Here is a 21,304-nt window from a genome sequence, read left to right on the forward strand (position 1 = left end):
CAGTCACTCATTAGGTAATGGATATAATCCTGCCCGGCATCCTCTATAGAAAAGATGGTCCCAGTTATGTTGGTGCAATGTTTTTTATAAACGGAATTGATAAACTGAATTGTCCCTGATGCTACTCAAAGACATCCTCTGAAGGATCACAGCTCCATTTGCACCTCAGTAACTGCTCAAACACCCCCTCCTCCTGATGTGGTAGCCAGACAGCTGGGTGCCCTGCAGAGACCTGCTTCCCAGTCCCTGTGTTCAGTAAGGGAACCATTGTGCTGGTCTGCTAGGGCTGCTGTACCACTTCCAATTTTGAAGGGGGCCTTCTTTATGGTTTTTATCTAGAAAGAAATTTGTATCTTTACCAATTACATTCGTGAGTTAATGAAACCTATTTTGACACTGAAATGCACGAGGTTACTTTCTTTGCTTGTTATTATTTCTAAGAAACAGATCCATAAGTAACACCAAATAGGAGATTTCTTTAACACCTGCCCTTATACATGGATGGGTAGAAAACAATACAATTTAGAAATAAATAACCCTATATAAACAATGCAAAAAAACCTTACACTGCAGCAAAGAAATAGTCATAAAAGGAATTGTTTTAAATGTTCCACTTCCTAGCAATTAAAGGAGATTTCTAAGCATGTAGCAGGGACAGTCCATCAGCGGGTGATCAGTGAGACCTTCTAGAAACTTCTTCTTAAAGGGAACAACTGGATATGTGAATGGAATCTCTGGTGAGGGAAGATGGCTGTGTGCAGTTGTGAGGTGGCTTGATGTACAGGTCTGATAGGCTCGATGTCCTCTATGAGGAGGAAGGTTGCCAGCATGTGGCAACACTGGCTGTTGAGGCATTTGACAGGAGGTATAGAGGCACACAATTCAACACAAGTTTAGCCTGTATTTACATAAGTAATTTACTTTTTGCACTTACGCCTTATGCTGTTGGTCATGTGGGGCCATGTGTGAGGCTGATGATGTTACATTCCTCAGGGGGACCATCAGACATCTGAATTTTTGTGTTTTGATTGCAGGCCAGACGTGCTGGCAAGTAAAAGCAGAGCTGTCCAAGTAGGCGGGCAGGAGCTGCCATGGGCTTTCAGGGTGCAGGGCTCACAGCTGTGATGGCTGTGGGGAGCACTGGTGGGGATGGGCAAAGCACCCTGCCCCTCTACCCTGTCAGCAGACTGGAAGAGTCACCAGCTGAGTGCCAGGAGTACGTTCCTGTACTCCTGAAGCATCTTCCTCAAGGAGGTAATTTTTTCACTGGTGAGAAGTTTAATTTAGCTGTCCCTTCGCCCGAGGCTTTAATGACATCTAGTGCAGGCAGTGGTTCTGGATCACAGATGGTATTTAAATTTGTGTCGGTGTGACAACTTCACTGTCTTACTCACCTTTCTGTGCAAATCTTGTCCTGCCCTCTCTCTGAGGTGAATTTGGCTTTGTCAGTGACTGATGGCTCTCTGCTGAATGTTCCTCTCACCCCTCCCAACAGGTATTTCAAATGGATACTGAAGAGGTTTCCAGGCATCTGAAATTGCTGTAGACAATTTATTTGTTCCTATACACCCTCTGGAGATGTTTTTCTTTCCTAGAGAAGCTGTCCAATGAATGATAGACACAGGGCAGTTATTAGCATATTCTTTCTGATGCAATGGATAGCCTGGAGCATTCCTGCTTCTTTCTCTGAAATGAAACAGTACTGCTGTGACAAGAGGTACAGTGTACCTCTATAGTGCAGGACCATCCATGGGGCTCATGCAAGAGGTCCTGCCCAGGCCCCTAGCCAAAGCATGACATGAGATTTGCCACCTCTGCAGACCACCAAAGAAGTGCCTGCTCCTGCCCAGGGCACTGAGAGGCTGGCAGGGAGTGTCCCATCAGCTTTACAGCAGTGGTCCATGGATACAGCACTGCATCTCTTCATGGGACAACTCTGAGGGCTCTCTGCCTTTTGACTAAGGCTTATCAATCATTTCATGATGGATATTCTCAACTGCATAAAGCAAGGAGTGGTATTTATTATCTTTTTACTAGTGCCTTTAACTTTTAAATAGAACAGAAGATAAATTGGTTTTATATGGATTCTTTTGTTCTTCCATATTCTAAAGCACTTTTACAGATCAGTTAAGGTAGGATGTAGTGCTGATAGTGCAGTAACTCTGGGCAAACAGGGGAGTCTGAACTGCACCGTGTATCATGGCACCCATCTCTACTGGATGTTACGTGCACGCTGTTTGATTCTTCAGAGAGCTGTTCCATACCTGCCCTTGATCTTAACTGACTAAATCCAAGCTATTAAATCTGTTCCTCAGTATGTCTTTAAAACATATTTTAAAAAGGATGTTTTAGCACTTGTAAGTGTTGCTAGATAAAGGTAGGTTAGTGGAATACACAGTTTTATCCCCTAATTGCAATGCCAAAGCATTTGAATATTCAGGGGGTTTGTATGAAGCATCAAATCAGCAGCCAAACTCTGCTGAGCTTTGTCTGTTTGTAGGGAAGACTGTCCTGATTCGGTGTCCTTTTATTGTAGAAAGTTCTATTCCCAGTGATAAAGAAAAGGGCTTTTTCCTTGCAGGAGATAACTTCTGGAAATGAAGAACAACTCTCTTTCCTTGTGAATATCTTTATTTACCTGTAAAATACTGGGCCTCCTGTGTGTATGTGAGTCATGCAGGTGCCGCTGGTTCCTCTGCACTGGTGGGCAGTGGGGATGTTGACACCAACAGCAGGGAGCACAGGACAGCTGCCCAGTTATGGGATCTGCCCCATCTAGGCAGCCTCAGGAAAAACAAATACTGTTTTACCAGCTTTTTACCCCAATCAGTGCTGCCGAGCAGCAGGTGGTGCTTTCTCAGTGAATCTGAGACAAGCCTGTGGCAGCTGCTGGAAGCCTTGAGATACTATTATTCAAACTGAAATACTGGCAAAAGATTTTATTAATAGCCATATACTCCCAAACTCACTGCACCAGATCAGCTTGTAACCCTTGTGATCATTCATTTTTTGTTGTCCCATTCATGCCTCTAAAGTGAAATAGTAAATAATTATTTCTTTACCCCAGAATCTTCCCATTAATCTTCATTAATGATTATTTCTGTCATTTTCAAGCTGGTTCTGTAAAAAATTATGTTCGTATAATTGACCAAATCCCTCTCTCATTTCCTCTTAGGCTATATTATTGATGTAAAGTGAAAACAGAATACTCCTGAAGTGTAAGACCTGAATTTGGCTCTAAGACTATGCTATGCTAAAAGCTTTCCTGTCCTATTATAGATTGTATCCAATATATTTAGTGGAAGAAATCATGAACTACACAGAATCTTTCATCTGAAAAATTATCAGGAGAACACATAACAGATACTGTTGAAAGAAAAATTAATTAGGGTTTAAAAAGAAAACAAAAAGAAAACAAAAAGAAAACAAAAAGAAAACAAAAAGAAGACTTCAGGGCTGGTATAAAATGGCAAGCACACTGTATTCCAGTGCAAATCACTAATGGTTAAATTCTTCTTTCAGACCCACATAAATCAGAGTAGCCTCACAGACTTTAATAGAGTCATGCCAAAATTACGCTGGTGTAGTCAGCTCATTTTGGCCTTATATACTTGGCATTTGTCATTGTAGATCTAATCCAAACTCTGAGGAACCTCTTGGGAATCTTTACATTCAAATAATGGGATTTGGATTGGACAGTATAAGTTTAACATGAATCATAATTAGCTCAATTTGGTATTTTTATGGCTCATAAATGCAAGAGAGGCACATGAGCCAGCTGGAGCATTGATCTTGTTACTTAGGAATGGAAGTGAAACCATGAAGTGTTTCCCTTAGTCCACCTAATTTAAATCAGATGGTACCTAAGTAAATACCAAATAAGAGCCCTGACCTCATATCATGGGTTCTGTCTTCTGGTGCCAGGTCTCCAGTGAAGTGATTCTCCTCTTTTACTTCTCATGAGTCTTGGCCATTCATAACACTCATCTCATAATGTTGGTGTCATTCATTGCATTAGTATTTAATATGCTACAGGGATAGCATTATCTTGTCTACTATATTTGATTAGTTCATTATGTTCTGTGCATGTGGTGGACAAGAGGACCCAGAAGTCACAAAGCCTGTTTCTGATCTCATTTACACTGGAGATGCATCAACAGAATTTGATGAACTTCAATGAAACTATTCTTGATATATAGTAGTGCAGCATGAGCATGAGTCTGAGGTCTGCTGTTATTCTGTTAATCTGCTAGAATAGCATTGCTCATGCTGAAGGTGAGAGGGAGTGTAGTTCATATGTATATATATAATGATTTATATATCTATAATGATGCTTCAAAATGGCTGTTCATGTTCAAAAGGAAAAAAAAACATTCTCTGTTCACTGGGGATTTTCTGGAGATATTAGAATGGCATTAACAGCAAAATTTAGTCCAATGTATTTACTGCATGCTTGGAATCAGTACCTTCTGTATTGATGAAAGGAAAACAGCTTACTGCCAATTTGTATGAAAAGAAGAAGCCTTTCTTCTAGTCTTTAACTAAGAAACAAGCAGATGAATGGAAAGGATGCTTTTGTATCAATATCACATAAAGGGTAATGAAATTGGAAATAGATGAATGATGTATTGTTCTTCCAGCAGCACTCTTAAGTATATGGGAAAATTGGCTTTCATTATATACAGTAGCTGCTTATATAGCATGACTAAAGAAAGACCATGTGAATATGAAAGGTCCCAGATGAATGAGGCCTGAAAATGGAAAACCTCTATTTCTACAGCGGGCAAGACTGCGTGACTTTCACATGCTTTGCCAGTAATTTGCCAATGTTTACATTTGATCTTTGGCTTTCAGAAGCATTGATTTAGTAGGCTGTAAAGGCCCCTTTCCCCACCTACCATTTGCACCAATAAAAATTATGTTATAACCATCCCTTTTTCTAGGTGTCAAGCAGGAAAGCCACCTCCTGGAAAAAGGGGAAAAGCGGTGGTGTAAACCTCGTGCAAGGTTCCACATCACTTGCTACACTGAAGAAAACATGAGGTGTGCCTCTTGGATGCAGGAAAACCATTTCACCATGGGGAGGAGGAAGGTGTCCTAAGTAGCCAGGAGTGGGAGAGTGTTTGCTAGCAGAGAAGATCTTGACCAGGAGAGCATAGGGAGGCAACAGCCCCTTCTTTGAGTGTTGCCTGGTGTCATCCCTAGTGGAGCTGCTGTGCCTCTGCAAGAACTAGTACCCCCTACTAGTGGGGTCTCTTTCTTAGGGTGAGTGGCAACCAGTTTCCTAAGATCTTGGTGCTTGTGACTTAGAACAGGAAAGCAGATGAAATCTTGAAATGCTGTGTGGGGCTGGAAACCTGGTTTCTAAGTCTGATTTGAAGCAGCACCAACCTGCTTGGGTGTTGTCTCTATGCCAACATGTGATGGAGGAACAGGCTTGAGTGCAAAAAGCAGATGTGCTCTTTGTGAGGCCCCAGCTAGTAAGGAGATAGGCAGTGCAATTTCTTTTCTGAATTAATATTCCTTGAGCAGGAATATTAATCTGTTTCCTAGATCTCTCCAGTTAATGGAATGGCCAAATACAATTGTCTGGCAATGGAACTGCACTTCAGTAATACAAACAAAAAGACGCTAATTTACGTTTGTGCCAATACCATTAATGTAAATAGGTTATTAGCTATTTATGCTAAAAGGTTGTAATAAGAATCATAAAGGTAGTTTTACTAATTACATATTGCTCCATGAAATCCATGCTAGAAGGCATGCTTTGCAATCAGTTGCAATCAGGCAATATGGCATTTGCTCCACCTAACTAACATATTTATAAACAAATTACTCCCCGTTTTTCTTTACTTTGTTTTTCTAATACATCAATGCTATGAAGTTAATAGGACTATGCTTTTGCTATGGTTTTGTAATTCAATTGCAATGTTGTATTGTTCTTTATACTATCATTCTCATGCATATATCAGAAAGGGTAATTAAAGAAAAAATAGCATTTACAAGCAATTATAATGCGGGAATAGCAAGGATGGAACTGTGTTTCAATCAATGCTTTTAAATAGGGATGTGGCAAGGACTGACTATAGCAGAAAAATGGAGCAGCACCTGATCTGCCCTTCGGTTTCAGTCTCTTCATGCATCTGTGGGAATATTTTCTAGGTTGCATGGGTCAGATTTTCCCTTATGTGGTTCTGTTATACCCGTGCTGATGGAAAGAAGAGTCTGTGCCCTCCTTGATTTCTAGCACAGCCATTCCAGTGTCATGCTGTGTCACCTGAGCCTTTCTGCAGCACTTTCGTACCGGGTCTCCAAGTCAGGCATGCAGGCAGTAATGGCAAGAGAAAAGGAAGAGGCAAGTCTGCTGGAATGAGAAGAAAATATGTTCGGAATGGCATGCTCTTTGTAGAGAAGTCCAGAGGTACAGCATCGGACACCATGCCTGCCTCCCTCTGTCATGTTGCATAAGCATCTGTGTAAGTGACAAAGATTAAAACATTGCATGAGGCTCCTGGTTCCAGACATGTGAGTTCATGATGTCACTGAGGCTAGACTTAGACGAGGCTTTTGTCTGCCAATAGAGCCATAGACAGCAGCACTGACCTCCTGCTCTGGCTCCCTTGGCCAGCAAGGTGTCACAAAACCGGTTTCCCAAAACCCAGCCCAGGAGGATGATCCAGCTTGGCTCAGGTTGGTCGCACAATCTGGTTGTACCCATCCCAACCAGGTGGCCTGGTGCAGCTGATGGGTTTGTGTGAAAACCTTCCCTGTGGCAGGATGATGTGCCTGTGTGTGATTCCTGCTTCCTGCCCTGCCCATCACTGCATCAGGCACTTGAAGCTGAGGTTCTGCTCTGTTTCTCTCCCAGGAGGAGCTGCATTTGAATGTTATATCAGTTCCGTGGCATGAGAGAAGATCCAGGATGTTTTGGAACTGAGGAACTATTTTGAGCAAACAAAAGGTGCTGCAGTGTGGTTTGCAGTTATCAGATGAACCGTCTCAGCCACCTGCCCTTTCAGAGCTAGTGCTTCAGGCATCCTGACCACACCTCCTGATTTGGCTTCACCACCATGCAGATGCAGTTTCCACCAGATATTTTGGTTCCTCGCTTACTCCTCTGACTGATGCTCCTTTGGGGAAGGTGGGATGAGAGAGGTGATGGTTCATGCTTTTCATTTTCCAGAAATTAAGGGTTTTATTTCAGACAAAACCCTAATATCCGTAATAGCAACTGTAAATTTGGAGGTTGGTTTCTTATTTCTGTAAAGAATGTATTCTGATGGATGAAAATATCTTCTGTTTAATGAATTCACATATCCAGTGGAATTTCAATCTTTCACATTGGAATTAGAAGTTCACATTAAATTACAGTCTTAAATTATAGTGTCATCTAAGCCTGTCATCTAACCTGGCTATGTCTGATTTCAAATAGGATAATGTTAGTTAAGGGGAACTAGCTAGTTTGGAAAAGAGGGAGGTAAACCTGTTTTTTGTGCAAAGAGATTTATAAAGTTGTGATAACCAGTAGATAGCAACCAGTTCTGTGTGTAGAAATATTTTTACGCCACGTAGATTGGCATTCTCCATGTGAGGATATATAGGAGACTCTGAGCATGTATGTTCCATGACACAAAATAGTCTGGCGCTCCTTTCATTCTGGTAAGGAAGATCAGTAGACTATTTTTGTGGTGAGTTGATGTCAGAGGCTCCTCAGCTGTCTGCATTTAGTTACCCTGCTGTAGGTTGCTCTTAGAGGGTTTGTGTTGATAGTAGGGAAGGGAGTGCCATGCTCTTCTCTGACCACTTGTTAGGGAGTCAGCACTGGTGGCTCTGGCTGCAGGGTAGAGTGTGAAAAACAAGTTAATAATTGACCTATTGTCCTTGTTTTTTATTCTCCAGACTACAGATATAGAAATGATAACATCTGTTTTTCCCAAAACTTACAACTAATAGAATGTTCTTACATATTATGTTAAAAACAACAGACATGGTAGGTCAAAGAAAGAATGACCTGCTGTCTCTTTTTAATGAGTGTTCTTTAAAGAAGAAGAGATCAGATACTGCTAGGGAGGATCATGCAGCATTCAGAAAACTTGTGTATCAACTGCAATAGGCTGAGACTGCCATTTTGTGAATGACTTTTCAAGTTCACATAAAGGTTACATAGCTACTGAGATGAAAAGTGCTCGTCTGTTTTTTTTCTACCACAGCCTTTTCCCATTACTAAAAATGAGGATTGTGATGAATCATATCTCCAGATGAACATCAAACACAAGTCCATAGTTTTCAGTGAGCATTAAATATAGATGTGAATATAAATAGAGAAGAGGAGGTTATTATGTAGGAAGAAGGAGGATAATAGATAGGCACAAGTCAGATATTTAACATGTGCTTTCTATTCTCTTGGTATCCTACATTCTTTTATTTGGGGAGAAGAGGGCAATGGGCTAGCATGACCCTGTTCTAGACTATAGGCTTTCGGCAGAAAAATAGGATGAATAGTTACTATTATCTATGAAGCAACTGTGATTCTGCTCTATCTCTGTAAATATCAGAATGGATGTTTCATCCTGCTTTACACTTACATGTCTTCATCCAGCAGTTTTTTGTGTCATGGCACAGAGAAGTCCCAGGGTTTAAATTTTCCTCATTCCTCAAGGGGCCTGGTTGCAGAGAGCCTGCAATTGAACCTCATTTCTGCTCAAGACCTCCAATCTCTCTCTTCTTTCCAATCCCTGTGCAAGCAGCTACAAGCAGTGCTGTGTTTTTCCTCATTTGATACACAATGTGAGCAGGTCATGTCTTTGATGCAGATTTGTTTAATCATGTCTGCTTAGCATGTTGCCAGTACACTGCAGCTTTTGGCTTGCAGGGTGACTACTGGCTGTGTCTGATTTGAAGACTCTGTCTCCAAAGGCCTCAGTGCTCAGCTCATGTATTCAAGACTAATACCACAACCAAATTCAGTGATTTCTCTCTCTCTGTTGCATCAAAAAAATTCTGGATATAAACGCTGAGATCACTGCCTTGGCTGCACCCCCCAACTATCTGGCTTGTTGCAGACTACAGACTGAAAATGGGATAGTCTATTGATGCTTTATATCAGTTTTAGCGTAGAACCTGAGAAATGTGTTACAGGTTACAGAAGGTAAATGAAGAGTTGCATTGTGCAGGCAACCATTTCAACCAGGCTAAGGTCAAACTTATCACCAGCTAGCTTCCTCTTGGTAAGATAGAAGGTAAGGAGGTAAAGAGGCTTGTCACCCAATCACTCTTGGAATTTGTTTTGCATTGAAATAGCAACACATTTGTACCTTTTGATGATGGGGTTGGGACATGTTTTCTGGTGACTTTGTGGAATTCCTAGAATACAAAGTTTTAAAGAACTGGTTCATCTAGTTAGTCAAAGTTAGAAACTTAACACTGAGATATAATCGAGCAGCCTTCGATGATTAAAAGTACTTTGTAACTCTAAGTGGACAGGAAACATTTTCTAAAATAATTTAACACTTTGGCAAGAGAATCAAGTATCATAATTCAAACACAGCCCCTTTAATTAAGTCTTCCAAAGCTAAAAACGGTTCTCTAGAAACTCTTTGAAGATCTTTCTAGCAGAAAAAAGTCATACTGACTTTTCATATACATGTCTTCATTGGACGACTTTGCTGATCAGAGGAGCCCTTAATGATTGGGCTTAATTGTTACTCATCAACACCACTGCACCATCTGTCCTGAAGTAGTAATTTTCTGTGATAGTTGTATAATACCACAGCCGCAGTTATCTTCAAATATCAGGGTATTGAATTAATCATGAAGGGGTTTTCATTAGCACTGGAAAATACTGCCTCTATTTAAAAGACTAAAAAAAAATCTGGTCAAGGATCATTTCAACTTTTCAAGGAAACTTAAATGCATGTGATAAACTCATCAAGGCTGCCATGCCATATTGTGGTCCTGACCACTCTGGGAATTCCTATTAGCAATATTTCTAGTCTTTCCCTGGAAGTTCTTCTTGCTTTAAAATTCTCATTTTCTTGCTTATGGTAGGGCACAGCATTTTCTTCAGACTTTTTACTTGTCTTTTGTTACTTATACAATCAAAAAGATTACTGTACTTTCCAAAGACTTTCAGCTTGATCTACTTTGATAATGACTCTTCATCAAAAGATTAAAATCTCTCACCAAAAAGCGATGCTAGTAGGGTTTTGAGGTGTCTCTGCTAAACTCTAGAGGAGTAGAGAGTCTAGGCAAAAGATTTGCCAGTTATTTTCAATACCTGCCAAAAGTTTTGAAGCTGTTCGCGCTGGGAGTGCAAGCTAGCTGAAGCTTTTGCAGACAAAGAAGAGCAGGTAGGAGAGACCTGGTAATTCCATGGAAAAAAGGATTCTTTCAGCACATTGTGAGCAGGTACAAATAGAGTATGCAGCTTTCAAGGTATGTGGAGGTCAAGCATGCACATTCTGGGAAACTTCTCTGAATCAAAATTTTTGTTTCTGATTTGACTTAAAGAAGATGTGTGTAACTATCAATGTAGCATAATTCTAGTGTCTGTAGGGCTTCACTGACTCTCAAATATGTGAAAACTTGAAAGTCTGGAAAGACCTCAAGGGCACTCCATGCCCATCTCTTTCTATTGAGACTAAATGGATTACTTTTGTTACCATCCCCCCCCTGCAAACAGGTTTTGCAGGCAGGCTGGCCAGTGAGTTGTTCCAGGGCTTCACTATGCTCGCTCCTGGGGAGCTTCTCATGATGTCCAGCTTATATCTAGCTACCCTGCTGCAGTAGGCCCACTCAGTCTGGTCTGTTCCACCACGGGCACTGGGACAGCTGGTTTATTTCCACATTGCTGGAACCTTTTATGTATTTGAAGTTGAATTCCCTGCAGACGCATTCTTGATCTGTGCTTTGGAGATAACATTCTCTGCAAGTGTGGGTCCTCAAGGCTTTCAGAAAGATGTTGGAAAGCAACAGCTGTCTAAACTCTTCCAGCTGCTGCTCATAAACTTCTCACTCTTGGCCCTGAGCTATCTGATGGCACATGTTGTGAAATGATAGGAAAGGAAAGTCGCTTTGGCACACAGCCTGTCTTTTACTTGCATGGATGAGAAGGACTATGAACCTGTCTGGGCTGCTGTAATCATGCTCAGTGCAGCTCTTTGTACTGCTACCCAACCAGCAGTCTATGCAAGTGTGCAATTATCCTCTTACTTATTATCTGAACACATGGTTGCTAATCCTGTCCAAAATGCCTGTTTATGGTCCAACTCCCTGTTGGACCTTGCAGTTACTATTGAGGGTCAGCTATTGGCATTTGGAGTTCCAGTTTAGCGACGGTGCGTTGTTTCTCCCGGCTCCGGGCAGTTCCGGCACCTTTCGGCACCACCTCCCTCCAGAGCTCAGGCTCACTGCTGCTCTCCCACATGTCGCTGCTGCGGCGCGCTGGTCAGGGCTTGCCGGGTTCTGTCGCCCACACGAGGGTCTGAGGTGAAGAGGGAAGGAATGTCCAAATCACCCACGCGGGAGGCAGGAAGGTTTTATTGACCATGGAGAGCTGTGGCGAGGGGGCCGCGGCCCATGCCTCCAGTGCCCATATGGGGGAAATGGCACCGGGGCTGGCGGGGTGCAGGATGATATGGGGGTGTGACAGGGCTGGCAGACACCCTTCTGCCCAATCGGTGCGGGTGCCGTGGCGATGACGTGGAGACGGCGACCAACCGGAACACGGCAGGGGCGGACACGGGGCCCTGGGGCAAACGGGGTTGCGGGATCAGGGTGACAGATACAGAACTCCCGGGACTGGATGGGGGAGTGATCACAGGAGTGACGGGGGGACACTCCAATAGCAGGCAGCCTGGAGCGAGCCACCGCGGGGTGGGGGGAAACACGGGGGGTGCATGGGGGTACACAGGACTCGGCTAGCTAACATAGATTAGAACCCCTAATCTAAACCCAAACCCGGGATGCAACAAGTTTGCCCAGGAATTAAAATACATACTTTTTTCATTCTTACCTTATCTTTTCTTTCATATGGTGGGAGATGTGACAGTTTCTTCTGCCCATAGCCAGAAGAAATCAGCACTGTTACAGAGTGTGATGAAAACCGTCAGGGCATCTTGTGAGCCCTTGCAAGCACCAGGATGAAACCTCAGCATCACCAATACACAAATGACCTTATTAGAATGATTCCTTATTTAAATACCTCATTTTTAAATGCGTCTTTGTTCCACAACTGAAATTGCTTACATTAACTGTATGAGCCAATTGCTTCCACCCTACTGATGAGACCAGGAGATGAACCTGGGAATAACTCCATAGGCAGTGGGATCACAGACCTGCTGACAGATTTAGTAACAATATTTGTGTTATATGTGAAGAAGATCCTGGCATAAAAAGTATGTCTGGATGTATCTCTACTACCTTATTCTTAAAGCCACTAAGAATGAAGAGTGACTTCACACTTGTGCCTTAGCTTTTATGCTTGACTAACTGTTGTCTGGAGGAAAAGGGATCTTGAGCTCTTACAGGCTCCAATAAATATCCTGAGGTTTGAGAGATCCAGGCACTATGAGAGATAAACAAATTGCTGTGGTGAGGACTTCCCTGGAAGGATTTTCTAAGGCTTACCTGCACCTGCTTCAGAATAACACAGCCTGGTGTTTGGAGTGCTGTCATCATCCCCAATAGCACAGTTGGGGAATCAGTTTGCCCTCCCTAACACAAGCCTTGCTCTTTCTCATGTTTTCTTACTTGGCTTTATTTATTGATATTTTTTAAAATCATTTATCTCTCTCTCTTTTTTTTTTTTTTTTTCTTAAAACTCTCCCAAATATCACCAAGAGTGATTTTCTGCAGGGGCAAAAAAAGGGAAAAGTGTATGTACCTAGGTCCTTTTATTTAACCTTTTCTAAAGTTAATGAGCCAATTGATGTGTAACTAGTAACACAGTTGCTTTCTGCACCATCAAATTAGGCCTAATAATTATTTATCAGGTTCCTATGAAAATCTGAAATGTATTTTACAGCAAAGTCTCTTGAAAGCAGAAGACAAGAATGATCTGTTGCATATAAATTTATCTCTTCCCTCTCCTTTTTGTCCCCACTTTTGTATTATTACACTGTTAAGATTTAAAACCATGCAAAGTCAGGACCTATGGAATTATATTGTCAAAGCCATTTGAAAAAAGCAGGATTTCATGTACGGCCTCATTTATTTCAGCATGTAATGCTAAATAGAAGAACTTAGCCCATAGAGACTTCCCTGAAAGATGCTTAATTTCCAGTTGCTGAGGAAGCTGAAATAAAGACCAGTGTAGAGTGGGAAATCCTTGGGGTAAGAGCACGTGATGCTGTTCTGCCCTGCAAGAGGGCTGTTGCCAATGCCTTACTGAAAATACTTTTAAACATGTGCAACAACAGAAATATTCATTCCATGCCTAAGTCCTATTCCTGCAATGCTGCCAGTGAAGGTGAATCACTTCTGATCTTCCTATGTCAGGAACACCAAATGAGGGCTCCTTACCCCACACCTTGTTCTGCTTTTGGGAGCAGGACTGTGAGGGTGCATGTTTCCTGTGTCACCTCCCCTGGGTACAGCTTCTTCTGCATCTGTGAAACTGTGTGGGAAATATTAGAAAAAGTCTGTTTATCTCTTGTTTTTTACTGGTCTGAGAAGTAGACTTATAGTAGACTTATAGTCCACGTAGACCTATAGTGCAGCATGGAGGAAAAAGTAGTAAGGAATTTGCATGTTTTTTGGTGTGACTTTTTGGCTTCTGCTTCATATTAGTGAGAAATGTCTCTTGGATTGGGTCTTAGGGAAGACAAACAACTTGTGCCTTTCTCTAAGAACTTAAGACAGGGCAAAGAAGAGGAGAAAATGTGATTCTTTCCAGAGTCCCTACCTGTGTGTCTGGTATAAGTCACTAAGAACTCATGCTGATTCATTACCAGTGAAGGTCATGGAAAGGGAATAAGAACAGAAAACCAGGAATGGAAGTAAAAATATTATTTTCTTTTTCTCCCCATGCATTAATACACATTCACTGATATTGGAACTTCTGTACTCTGGAACAGACATAGATCAGTTCAACCTCTTCCCTAGCATTTCTCATCCTACAGGATAACACACAATAGTCTGGGGGCAGGGAAACTTGGGAGCAGGTGTGCTGGCTGGCTGGCTTTTTTAGTACAGAGTAAAGCAGTGGGAAGGCAAAGAACCAAGGACAGTGTGGAAGGAGAAGGCATGAGTCAGAGTCACGCCCAGGCCTAAAATATATCTCCAACTAGTGCAAACCACTTGGTGGAGTCTGAATCTGAACTTAGGCATGGTTACCAATGTCTATACACATGCAGCCACTGCAGCCCCTGTTATTTTGAGATATTTTCCAACTGCAGTAATTTTTTATTTCTTTGTGGACCCAAAGAAATACAAAATTTTGCCAGGCTAATATCACTGCTGGGCTATATTCTGAACATTTAAAGAATCACCCTGTGCAACTGGAATCAGAATGTTCTTCATCTTGACTGCTGCTGTGTTCTTGATCTCTTAATATTCATTCTTTATGAGTGTCAGTGAAGAATGGGCCTGGTGCCCAGATAGTTATAATCTGAATCTACATGGCCAATCTGGCACACAAGATAATGCACTGAAGTGACATTTTCATCTTTCAAAGTGTACTTCATTTTTGCTAGAGACATAATAGCAAAAACATCCCCAAATAATATAATTTCTAAAACTTGCCCTGAAAGTTCCACTTTAGTGAGGTTCTTGCAATATTTTTTCTGCATTGCAGCTCATATTGTCAGTTTTTAAGTTTGGGTTTCATGAAGTAGAATTTCAAGAAACATTTTAATGCTTTGATCTGTTGTTCGACTAATCTGAAATGGAGCTTCCAGTGGGGACTCTTCTCTCTGACCTCAGGCTCACACACTGCCCAATTTGACTTGAAAAGGTGGTATGGCTCTGTCATAATTTGTCAGGTAACTGGGACAAGATTTGTGGTTGTAATCACACTTGAGGAGCCATGGTAATATATCCTGCTCAGGATACATTTTAAGCTCAGGAGCTTAAATTTAACTGTTCTTTTCAGTGAAGCTGCTTGGGTATTTGAAGTCCAGCAGGAGCTGATGAGTTTTTTAGAACTAGATCCTAATTAGCTTCTGAATTTGGTACAGTTCAAATAATTCCAGAAATGGTAAGCAAAAAGCATCTGTGTATTGTGTTCTAAATGAGAATACACATTTAAGTTTTCTCTGTCTAGCAGGATTCTGTGGTACAAAACAGTCCCATCTGTCTTTACTAGCATTCTCCAGGACATCTTAATGAAAATTAAGAGATGCATGTTTCCTGTGCCAGCACTACCCTGGCATTTATTAACTGGCTGAGCTAAAAACTAGCCTTAGATAGAAATAATGAAAACATGAATCCAATGTGACTTGACGATCTCTATAGTTAATAGTCTCATTAGTGATGCAACTGTTTTAAATGATGGTAGAAAAACTCAATATGCACATTAATGTAACACACTGATAGATTATTAATTATCCAAATGCTGAACTAAATTAGTCCTTTATATAATTCCAGGGAAGTCACATCATGCCAGAAATAAAATTAATCCATATTATTCTTGGTATGATTGTTATGACTAAATTAATGTTGTTTTACTATTTAAATATCTGATGAAAGCCCAGACAGACTTCCCATACAATCAGAAAACCATATAATGATTATCAGTTTCTTTTTAGGGTTGTAGAGCTGGATCGCCTCAAGAGGTTGTGCAACCCATTTCTTGTTGAACACAGAAGCAACTATGCCCAGGTTATTCCTGGCAGATGTTTGTCTAATCTACTCTGAGGAAATCTTGAATGATGGAGATTCCACAGCCTTTCACAGCAGTCTATTCCCCTGCTTGACATCTGAAACATACATAAATCAGAGGACATTCAGAGATGCTGAAAGGCAGCAAGATGCTTGCCTCTTCTAACAATAAAAATATATTACTTACTTAATTGTGATGATTTGGGTATTTGTGACCTTGATTTTTATTTGTTACATGTTTGCAGGTTTACTTACTAATCAGATAAATTGAGATAAAACTAAGATTAGATTGTCTAGAATTACACTCTGGATAACAGTGTTATGATAGTAATATACAAGTCCATCCAGAGGGTTGTTCTGTATTCTATTTTCTTGTTAGACAGGTATGTGCTGAGTCTTGTGTGAATGCCTCTTACATGACACTGCTGACAATGCTGAAGAACCCTCACCCAGAAAAAAACCCAACCTTTTATCCAGCTAAAAATGAAGATTCAGAGGTTTGAATTGATCATAATTCCACAGTTGGAACAAGTTAATTTTCTCAGTACCCATTAGGGAACTAGTATTGTGGTGCTTCAATGCTATCAATGTTTTCTACAGAATTGCCTTGACTGTCACAAATATCGAAAGAGTGCCTAACTGATTATCAGACTTCTCAAGTAGCATTGATTTTACTACTGCAATATTCAGATGATGAGGTAATTGCACCTTATCAGCTTATTGAAAAAGTCTTCTAAAGCAGTCAATGGTCACAGACTTACCTAGCTAGCTTCCTCAATTCTCTTTGTTTCTGTTCTGGATTTTCTGATTTTTTTTTTTTTTTTTTTTTTTTTTTGTTTTTTTTTTTTTGTTCCACTGGATCTGCGTTCTGGAAGGTGGGATTGCTTCCTGTTCCTGGGAAAGATGTCAGTTCTGGGGTAGGGTGCTGACAAATGTGGATTGTCCATGGTGCTCACCATGTCAGGCAGAGGAAGACAACAGGAGTTTAGTTCTGGAGAGAACTTGCACACACAGGCACTTGTACTCTGCACACAAATGAAGTAGTGTGCTATCTGCATGAAGTATTTATGCCAGTGGGCTTTGCAATGAAGATGGGAGTTCTGGTAGTCACTACTGGTGTAAAAGCAGAGGTTCTCCATGCTGTGAAACTGCACTGTTTTCTGGTGCTTGCACTAGCAGAAGTGTTATTAAAGGTCAATTGCCCACGCCAATTCAGAGTGCTCACAGCTATCCGATGGCATCCACAACACTGCTCTGCATGCAATCCGTAAGACCCTCACCCCAATCCAAGCTGTATCTTCCCAAGAACCTCCTCTATTTCTGGCAATCACCTATCTATCATCAACTGCCAGAAACTTTAATCTGATTACAACAGTAAAACTGTGTTCTATCTCTGGCGCCTGACTCAGGTTTCAGAGCAAAGTAAAAGTATGACATCATCCTTGCTTGCATCTGTGTTGGGTAGCTAATGAAATTATGTGAAGGGTTTGAAGACCATTAAAGTAAATGTTGATCCTTGTTATTATTAAGAGCACTTTCCAATTTACTGCACCACAGGGCAAGCTTGAAAGCATCATTTTTCAAAGGTGTGTGCATTGCACTGGATTACAGCAAAGAGCTCTGCTGGTGGTAGAGGATGCCGGCAAACAAGAGAATCAATTGTAAAAATAATTGGTTAAAAGTCTGCATAGCTCCTTTCCTGCACAGATCCACACCTCCCATTATCTGGTGATAATAGGCACTACAAGTGATCTTGGCAAAGGAAAGCCCCAGGTTCGCTCTTGTGTCTGAGGGGTTGGTGGTTTGCAGAGGTTTCCTCTACTGTGGGTCTGGGGCTGCATGTGGCATGGCTGAGCTCTGTGCAAGTGCACAAATGCCTGTCATTACTCCCAGCATAAGCCTGTGAGTCCTCCCTTTACCTGCTCCAGCAGGTAGGTTGGGATTTTTAATTCCAGAAATTGATATGACATTCTGAGGCTCAGACCAAAAATACTTTGATGCTTGATGTCCACTTGCATGAAATGTCTCTGATCCTAAGTACTTTAACTTCTGTAGCTCCCTGAGCTTCTCTGCTTTATGTGAAGGTGATTTTGAGTTGAATTTGATAAATACTGATATAACCAAAAACCTGAGATATTTTGTGTCAAAGTCTTTGTTGTCTTAAATGATTTAAAGCATATTGCAAAAAAATAACCTAAGGCATTCCGTAGAATATTTTGTTATCTAATATTTATTCCATTTTATGATATTCTTTCTTCAGTCCACCAGATAAAGGAGGGTTTTACTTCAGGTGGTGTGTTGCATCCTGGGTTTGGGCTCAGATTAGGGGTTCTGATCTTTGTTAGTTTGCCAGTTCTATGTACCCTTGTGCATCCCCCGTGTCTTCCCCCCCGCCCCATGGTTGCTAGCTCCAGGCTGCCTGCCACTGGAGTTTCCCCCTGTCACTCCTGTGACCACTCCCTGCCAACTCTTGAGAATTCCATGCTTGCCACCCCATTCCCATGACCCCACTGGCCCTGAAGCCCTGTGTTTGCCCCCGCCGTGTTCCTGTTGGTCGCTGTGGCACACATCACCACCACGGCGTCTGTATTCATTGGACGGAGGGCTCCCCTATATCACCTATCCCTCCCCCTATATCCTTCTGCAGCTCCTGAGCCTTGCGGCCAGATTTGTCCAAGCGAGGTTGGAAGCGGGCTGTGGCTTCTTCATCGCAGTTCTCGTGGCCAATAAAGCATCCAGCCACCACACAGATGGATTTGGACGAATTTCCTGCCTCTTTGTTTCTTCCCTCGCGCCGATGGCAACGCGCGGCCAGCCCACCCCGGGGCACAGCTGCAGAAGTGCCCAGAAGTAGCGGCAAGCACTGACCCTGACGAGAAGCCGAGGCACCCAAGCTGGGCTCTCAGGAGCCAACCGGGGCTGGGAAAAATGGTGTAGATTTTTCATGAGGTTTATGAACAGGTAAAACTGTTTTCTGTATTTATGAACTTTGAAAAGTGGAAGGAAGAAGTCTTTGCATTGTTTATGGAATGAACAGGATGAGCCTCTAGGGATTGCTGGATTTTGCTTAGGAGATGGTGTCCCTAGTCAGGCTCAAGTTATGCAAAAGGATTTTACAGGCAGTGACAAATATAGAAACTGCTTAAGTCACGTGTGAGCTTTCAAAACCAGCCCAGGAAGGTAGCTTAAAAACTTGAGCAAGCATATAAAGGTTTCTTTAGCTCAAGAGCTGTCAGGCAGATAGAGGCAGGGAAGGATGCAGATGTCTTCTCTGCAGGAATTTTTAGGGTGGGTCTGCCCAGCAGTGTGACAGTGTTCCAAGGCCAAAACTGCCTTGCCTTGTTAGGCAGTGCTGGCAGCAGGACTACAGTCATCTTTGCTCCTCCAGAGAGTTTACCACATAGTGAATGGTGTCCCCAGCAGAGAGGAATAACCAGGAGTAGTCTAGATACACCTCTACCATGTCCTGGACTTGTTGCTTCATTTCCTCAGGTGTTCACTGGCACCACAAGGCAGAGCAAAGCTGCATTCTGTCTTTTCAGCAGGATCATTTCATTTGTATGAAGGCAGTTCCCAAGTTCAGTGAGAGGAAAACTGAGTGAGAAATCTCAAAGATGCTATCCTGCTAGCCTGGTTGTCACACTAATGTTGTGAGCTTCTTTAAGAATCTGGCAGTAGCTCTATAAACTGCTAATACACAGCAACCGGTCTGAGGTAAGTGCATGAGACCACTGGAATTGGAGAAAAACCTTTTATTTCACACTATCAACTGTTTACTGGTGGATCTGAAATGCCCATCCATGCATTTCCTTCCTGCCTCCTGATGCATTCATGAGGAGAGGGGAGATATATCCACAGGAATCCTCATGAAGAGTTATTTCTCCTTGTCAGTTTTACACTGCCTTGTCCCATCAGGCTCACAAAACCCTTGTAATAGTCCATACTGTCTAAGGAGTGGCTGGGGAAATGGTGTCCTCCCTAGAGTGAATAATGGTGCCTAGTTTTCCAGAGAGGCCATTTACAATGGTGGAAATAATATAATCAGAATAAATGTGTCATTTGAATCTCTTCTAAGTGTTCCCTATCAAATTTTTATTTAATTTGAAAAATGTATAGCACCAGCCTTGGCACAAAACAAAATGGAGCTACCAAGAAGTCTAAAAAAAAAAAAAAAAAAAGATAGTCTTCTTTCTGCAGACATCACAACCTCACAGTTGCTAAATACAAAAAGAAGAAAGGATAGAGGCAAAAATTTAAAATAATATATGCTGCCCTTCAAGAGCATTTTTGCTATCTGTGTCATCCTTCCTAAGTGTGAATTTGTAAGGACATTTGCTTATGATAGGTTTTCTTACCAGGTACTTGTCATCCAGGTACTGGAGCCTGGAGGCTCTGTCCTGGGGACAGGTGGCTGTAACTCCTAAAAGAGTCAGCATGGTCAAAAGCAGTGAGGTTCCTAGCTAGAAGCCGTAGATTTTATTTCTTTTTAATACTGGAATTCCACTATGGAGATATTAAATATTATGATTGTATTAATATTAGAACCAATGTTCTGAAAATCACAAAGTTCAGTGAAATTATGTACTACAGAAGGTATTTCCCAGCCCTTTTCACCACCATTGAAGACTTCCATATATTTTGTTCCCTCATTTTCATACATCTTACATTGACCATCAATGTGCTGCCAAGTGTTGCAAACCAGTGAAAGTCTGTGGGGTTCTGCTTGGAGGCAAAGATTGGACTACAAACATTCGTTGTGCTTGAACCTTACCTCTTTGAAATTGGGAAGTTCCCTTTGAAAACTGCAAACACTAATATTCCCATTTTAGGAAAATGTCTGCTGAATTACTGGTCCGTTTGCCTGTGTACTAGGACTTCAGTGGTGCCTGCAATTCTGAAGGAAAGCCAGTCGCTCAACTAAGAAATCTATTCAGAGGAAGCCTCCATTCCTTCCCTTAAAAAAAAAAAAAACAACAAAAAAAAACCAAACCAACAAACAAAAAAAACCAACCAACCAAACAAACAAACAAAAAAAACCCCACCTCCATAATCTGCTCCTTAGGTTAGAGAAAGCACATATTGCTGCAATGAAATCATGAATATGTCTCCAGAGCTGTAGCATGTAACATTTGTCTGGATATTTGGGCAAATTTCTTTCAAGGCTGACTAAAGTGCCTAGAGGAAGGCACTACCAGAAGGTAATTATAAGAACAATAGGTGCTAGCTTAAAGCCCAGCTGAGTATAGCCTGACATCTAAGTCTTTCTAGGCTTTGAGTGTAGGGGAACCCTTGGATGCCACAATAGTTTTAGGGCAAGCTCATGGCTATACTTTCCTGTGGACAAGATCTTTCTGGGAGATGCAGGAAGGTGAGGGGTTGAGCAACTCATTTTGGTGATTTCTTTTCTCACCTTCCTTAATTAGGGAAGACTAGAAGAACTTAGCCATTGCTTGGCAGCCTCCTCAAGTGAGCGGCTCCAACGTCT

The 21,304-nt window shown here is 41.7% G+C and overlaps 1 long non-coding RNA gene across 4 annotated transcripts; it reads left to right on the forward strand.

Moving 5' to 3' along the window:
• Positions 1-6,581: 6,581 nt before the first annotated feature.
• On the forward strand, positions 6,582-16,010 carry LOC128822608 (uncharacterized). Of its 4 annotated transcripts, XR_008441513.1 has the most exons (4): positions 6,582-6,690; positions 6,875-6,961; positions 7,077-7,155; positions 15,747-16,010. It is a non-coding gene; the product is annotated as an uncharacterized LOC128822608 (long non-coding RNA). The 4 variants fall into 4 exon arrangements; XR_008441510.1 differs by having other exon boundaries at positions 6,875-7,155; XR_008441511.1 differs by having other exon boundaries at positions 6,875-7,141.
• Positions 16,011-21,304: the final 5,294 nt, after the last annotated feature.

This window comes from Vidua macroura, chromosome Z (genome assembly GCF_024509145.1).
Source record: "Vidua macroura isolate BioBank_ID:100142 chromosome Z, ASM2450914v1, whole genome shotgun sequence".
Classification (NCBI taxonomy): domain Eukaryota; kingdom Metazoa; phylum Chordata; class Aves; order Passeriformes; family Viduidae; genus Vidua; species Vidua macroura.